Source organism: Pinus tabuliformis, chromosome Q (genome assembly GCF_031772625.1).
Source record: "Pinus tabuliformis cultivar Carrire ecotype Pingquan chromosome Q, CPIR1, whole genome shotgun sequence".
In the NCBI taxonomy this organism is placed as follows: Eukaryota; Viridiplantae; Streptophyta; class Pinopsida; order Pinales; family Pinaceae; genus Pinus; species Pinus tabuliformis.
The window spans coordinates 653,562,895-653,569,220 of NC_142296.1; positions in this window are offsets into that span (position 1 = coordinate 653,562,895).

The window sequence follows — 6,326 nt, forward strand, 5'->3', positions numbered from 1 at the left end:
TGGTTTCTATGTTGGATATTTGCTGGTTATTTGTTGGTTACATGATGTATGTTATCTATGGCTCATATCATGAATTATTTAGTTATCTAATGGTTGATGAATGTATGGACTAACAAGTGTTGTTGTAGCTATGTGGAGAGGGAATAGAGTCTTATTGGTGATTGTCAGATGAATATCATACTATTATGATCATATATGCTTTCATGACCTATAACTTACATGTTTTCCATGTATTTGAAGAAATGTCTAGTGTGTTCTAGGCAGTCTAGGTCAAGTTTTTAATTTGAGATTGAATGTTTAGCTTTTTCATCATGTTAAGGATGATTCTGGAAAGTCTTAGGCAATTATGGGCAGTGGCCTGGAGGCTGGCCTGAAAAGGTGTCATAAATCCCAGGACCGCATGCTTAGAATTGAGAATTTTAGGCCATAACCACATGGAGGCAAGCTTGTGAGTACAATTATAGCCTCATAACCGCATGGAAGTAGTGTCAATGGTGCAATTGTGGGTCCAGATTAGTGAAAAAGGGTTCCAACTCAGGGATTGACCACTTGGGGTGGTTACTTAGCTCTTGGGTGATATGTAGTCCCTGTAGGATGTTAGTTTTTGGTCAGTTTGTAGGCCCCACTTCCTTAACTGGAACTGGGAGGTCGGGTCATGTCATAGTGACACTCGTCTCATGTTTACTCTTGAAAGCTTATGAATTTGGGTAAATGTGGGAGGCGTGGTTACAGGGTGGTATCATAGCAGGTTCAATTATCTTTGGGTGATATTTGATAACAGAAGGTGGTACAAAAGCTTCCAGGTTCAAACACTTGGACTAGATGGGCTAAATGTATATGGTTATGCATGCATAGTTGTTAACGGGAAAAGTGTCTATTCAGAACGAACCTATCCCACTAAGGTGTGACAGTGACCTTAGAAACAAACAGAGAAAACTACTTTTGTATTCTTCTTTATGAACTATAAACAAAGAGAAATAGGATGAACCAACCTGTGTCTTGCGCTAGTCCTTTGATCCAATCTCTCTCTTCTTTGACAGCTTCCAGCTACCTGCTTCCTTACTTGCCCAGCTTCACCAAGTTCCTGTAAGATCACAGAAGAAGAAAACTACACAAAGACATGGATTTATATTCATAAATAGCTTAGGATCAGATTTAAGCTAAACATACAAATGTAACAAGCATCAATGATACACAAGCATGTAGGAGAAACTCAAATAGTTTTATTGATATAACAAGAAGATCTAGGAGGAGTTACAACCGATGATTCCTGATCCAGCATCAACCTCCCAGCAGAGAAGCCCCTCTTCACCTCCAACAAAGCATAAATCACCCAATACTCTGATAGCTATCTCAAAACCAACAACAATTCTTTGCAATGTACCATATTCCAGCCTCTGGATCTCTTGGATGAGGGATCCATATATAGATGTATGCAAAGAGGATGAGTCAGCTCATGAATTGATTAGTGGCTTCTCTCTGTCAGTTCTTGCTTCCACTTGGAGACTGAGAGCCTCTTACTCATCCTTGGTCGAATTCAGTGAGGCAAGTGTCATTGGAGAAGATTCTGGAAGCTTCCATTGTCTGTCCACCTCGTGGAATGACTCTGCCACTTGTCATTTCCCGCTCAATGCACCCTGGTAGTGCATTTAGGTGCATTGCAACGCACCTAGCTAGTGGACTTAGGTGCTTTGCAACGCACTTGGCTAGTGGAGCAGCTGAAATGATCCTGATTTGACTAGTTCTGAGCAGTTTCTGGTGGAGAACTTCTGGGAGAAGCTGTAATTTGTTGACCTTGTTCCTTTAGGAGTTAGAACAACACTTTTAGGGACTTAGGAGCCCATGGTTTATGGACATTTCATGCTTAGAGCTGTAAGGCACAAAAATGTCTATAACAGTTGCCCCCTAAAGTATGAGGCCATTTATCGGGTGAAATGCTTTATTAGGAGGATCCGAAGTTCTTTCAATGCTGGGAGGAGACCTGTAATAAGATACAATACAATACATTATCTTCATACTGTTTTCATGATCTAGCTGAGGCGGGCATTCCCATGCTCAGATTTATAAATTCATTTTCATGTACATAGGACAGACAATCGTCTGATGGTAGACTGATGATTCTGATAGAGCCATCATCATTTTGGTAGGATGATTATCTGTGCTGCAATGCTGTACATTTCGATGTCTTTATTTTCCTGAATATATACCGCAGCCCGGATGGATGAAACTAGATCTGGGGTCTTCAATCTCGTCCGATCTTCACTCGAAGTACAAGTCGATCCATGTGAGAAATGTTGTGAAGTCGAACATGGAAAGACATCGCTTGATTACCAGTCAATGATGTGAACTGTTAACAAGCGCGAGAGGAATCACCGATAATGATAATGACCCTCAAGGTACTGCAGTACAATTCACGTGGTGTGAATAAAGGACTTGGCGTCGAACACCACGCAAAATCTTTCGGTCGAAGGTCATTGATGTATACCTGTCGCCGGAAGTGAGAAACTTGCCATTGAGGCATGCAAGCTTCAAAGTACTGAATGGGGTGTTCCTAGATCAACTTCTTGGATAATGAGCTGATGTCGACAAGAAGCGATTCGTCAAAGGAGGGCCTTAATGAATCCCACATCAATGACACGGAACGGAGCAAATGATTTTGATGGAGGTGAAAACAATCTGATGATATATGGTTCAGGGTGGCGGTCATGAAAGAATGAAGTATGATGTATGGTAGTGGATGGGACACAGGTGACTTCTCTGGATGACTTCTCTTGAACATGTCGGCGACACTTATGTGATGGATTGGTAGCATTTACCCCAAATGTGGATGGTATGGCGAGACCATGGCGATGTGACCGGTGAATGAAACAACCCAACCCGACTCAGGCACGAAGTGGAAGTGTCATGTTCAAGAGCGACTTGCTACCAATAAAGTTTCTTTGAGTTTTCTTCCCAATTTTTCCCCAGTCATTGCTGACCAGTACCTCTTTATTTTTGTCAAGCTTGAGGAGGATAACATATGCTTGTTCTATAATTTGCCCTTCGGGCAAAACCCATCGCTATGTTTTAACGAGCCTAGCGATAGTGAAACTCGTTCTCGTCTAAAGACAAGTTTGTCGCTATTAATCTTTTTAACGAGTCTAACGACAAAGATAACTCGGTCCTTTTCATTTTTAGAGAGTCTGAAAAGGTACGTAAAGGTAACTCCGAAATTCCTTTTTCATCATCTAATCCCTTAAGTCCGAAAAAGTATAAAACAATACAGAAGGGATGGATTTTCGATCGTTTTAACGAGCCGAACAAAACAAGCGCTCGATCTTTTTGTGCAATGATCCCTCAGGTCCAAAAAGATTAAAATCTAGAGGAGGGATAGCACTTCCGGTCACTTTAACGAGCTGGAAGGCCAAAACTCGGCAATCTTTTCATATTTTACGAGTCAGTTGAAAAGAGCTTAAAGAAGACTCGTCTTTTGAGGAACGAGTGATAAAATGGGTAGCAGCTGATTCCAGGTAAGGCTTGGAATTTTCCAATCACGACAGTGTCACAAGGATGGCTAGTAAAATCACTCTTCGCAGCTGTTCCTCAAAATGGGTAAACAATCAAATGGAGGTGAACGATCGGCCAATGGAAAAGTGGAGGTGACGGTGCAAACACGACCAAGGCTTTAACGGCTGAAATGTTTCATTCACGGTGGTTATTTACCGGGGGGATAGTTCATTTTTTAACGAGCTTAAACGCGGGTGGAAACATTTGCTCATGTCTTATGTTTATTTTTTAACGAGCTTGAACTATGTGCTAAAACTGCTCGATTAATCCAGTCATATGATAAGAATGTCTCATATAAAAACGGCAACTTTTAGATTTTTTCCCCTCATCCTTTCTTTATGCAAGTTTGGTGACGACTAATCCTACGAGTTTAAAGGGTTAGAGGTCCTAAAAATTTAAAAAATAAATAGCCGCCCCTCGCTTGCATGCCAAAAGGTTTGCATGCCCCCAGGTATAAAACAGAGTTTCAAAGTTACCTCTACTTCACTTCCGCCAAAACATTTGTTTTACCGAGAGAGGCCTACCTCTTACAGGTTACCCAAAGATTGTTCTATTCACACAGCAAACAAAACACTTCTTCGGCGATGTCTACCGAGATAAACAAAGGTGAGCGACGATGCCCGCCAACTCACATAACTTTGACAAGAGAATCTTATTCTAGAATAACCCCTCTTCCACTCACGGACGGGGTACAGACTAGTCATATTCTCCCGCGAAAACCTACCCTATACCCGAAGTTTTCCTGCCGAAGCAGACCAGGACGCATGCCCCCTGGGTTTCAGTCATATCCCTCCGAATTACTCGCGCTCATCGGGAGGACGGACTGGGGATCGAGACATTTCTTGCGTGAAGAGACCATTTAGGGACGGTATATGACTATTTGCTATGCGTGATCCGGGAAATGAAAGCTGGTCCACGAGCTTGACCACTCTTCCTTCGTGCGGAAAACACATTACTCTAAAGAGTGAGGAGACGATGGCTCCCATGCAATAAATATAGTCTCGTCCAAGGAGTAGGTTATAATCCAAGGGTCCTTGAACTACCATGACATTCATGTGAACTGTCTTCCCTCTCAATGTTATGGGCACATCGGGAAGGATCCCTAAAGGTCGACTGGTTCCTTTATCAAAGCCTGTCAGATTTCTCATCTCAGGCAAAAGCGATGGCGAACCAAGCGCTTTCCAAGCAATAGAGGAAAGGATACTCACAGAAGCCCCCTCATCTATGATGGTACCAGCCATGACCATTCTATATATTTGAACGATAATTCGGAATGGTACACTCGCTGGTAGGCGGGGTCTGCCTAGTTGATTCCAGTCGAAGGAGACAACTAGGTTGCTTGGAGGTGGGACCGAGTAGACGGCCGGGTATGGCTCTGACGAACTTCCTTCCTGCGGTAAAGGAACGGGTGGATTGCCCCCATGTTCGTCGGAGTCTGTGTTGATGAAGAGAATTTGGATGGTGTCATCCTTGTTCTCTTCAGTGACTGTATCATCCGAAGATAAAACCTCTAAAGGCAAGACCGGGTCAACTGCCGCCTCGACCTTTTGACTTTCGTCTGGTATGGATTCAGTTGGTTTATCTTCAATGATAGACGCTTCAGCCGACCACCTGAGCGAGCCAGCTGGATTCTCAACTAGTGACGGACTCGGCAAGAGTTTTTTATATCCAGGAGGAAGTCGTAACGGTGAAACCGGACGATCATCCAAAACTCTTTTAGCTTCGTCTAAGAAGGGACAATGGTGGAGGGCATGGTCGCCTTCGCACAGTTTACAAGGAAATCTAGCTTTCCCTTTTTGTCCTGGGGCTTCACTTTCACTAGTTGACGGTGTGCTTTCAACATGATCTCCAGAGGTTGATGACACCGGATTGTGCAAACGAGGAGACCAGTCCCTTAGTATCCGGGGGATGCAAGGACAATCTCTGTGAAAGTGGTCTCCTTTGCAAATGACACATGGCGATTTAGGCCTGGTCGGTGCTGTGTGTGGATTTTCGTTAGACGACACTCGTTTTCCCCCATCCGCCTTTGGCTCCTTCTTATTTTTCTCTTTCTTCTTCTTTCCCTTCTTCTCCTTAGGAACTTGGATTTTAGCTTTACCAGTTCCATCAAGCGAAGAGGAAGGAGGAGAGGAAGAATTAGAGGAAGTAGAAGGCTGGTGGGTAACTCTGGACTCGTCTAATTGCTGATTCGATTGTTCAGGAATAGTGGTGTTCTGAACGACATTGGTTGAGAAGAGCCATACTGGCAAGCCAATTGTCAGTCCTGGAAGCGACAATGTGGCCATATGGGGCGCACCAACATCTCCCCAAGAGGAGAAGGGACTAGGATTTCCACCAAGGGGAATTCCTTGGTTGGTAGGCTCCATTTTCTCAACCCAAAGATCAACGTAGGAAAAGGGTATGAATATTCCATTTAAAATAAATTTTAACACACTTTGACACAACTTGTTTTTTCAGTTTTAAAGAGTCGAGAAAAAAAAAAAGATGACTCTAGTCTCCTTCGATTTTTAATGAGCCTGAAGTGACAAGTGCTCAGATGGACCTTTTCCATTAAGGAGTCTGAAAAGGAACGAAAGGGACTGCTCTAGAGGTCTAGGTAGAGGGAGTACCAAACCAATCACAAAACTACAGAATACTTTTTAGGGTACGTCAGTCAATCTTCCCGAATGCTGTGTTCGGTGCATTGCGATCAGTAGGGCGGCCGACATGACTTCCTATGGATAAAGGTTTTATGCCTATAGGGGTCTCCCAATATATACTCGACGGTACGTGGGAGCACA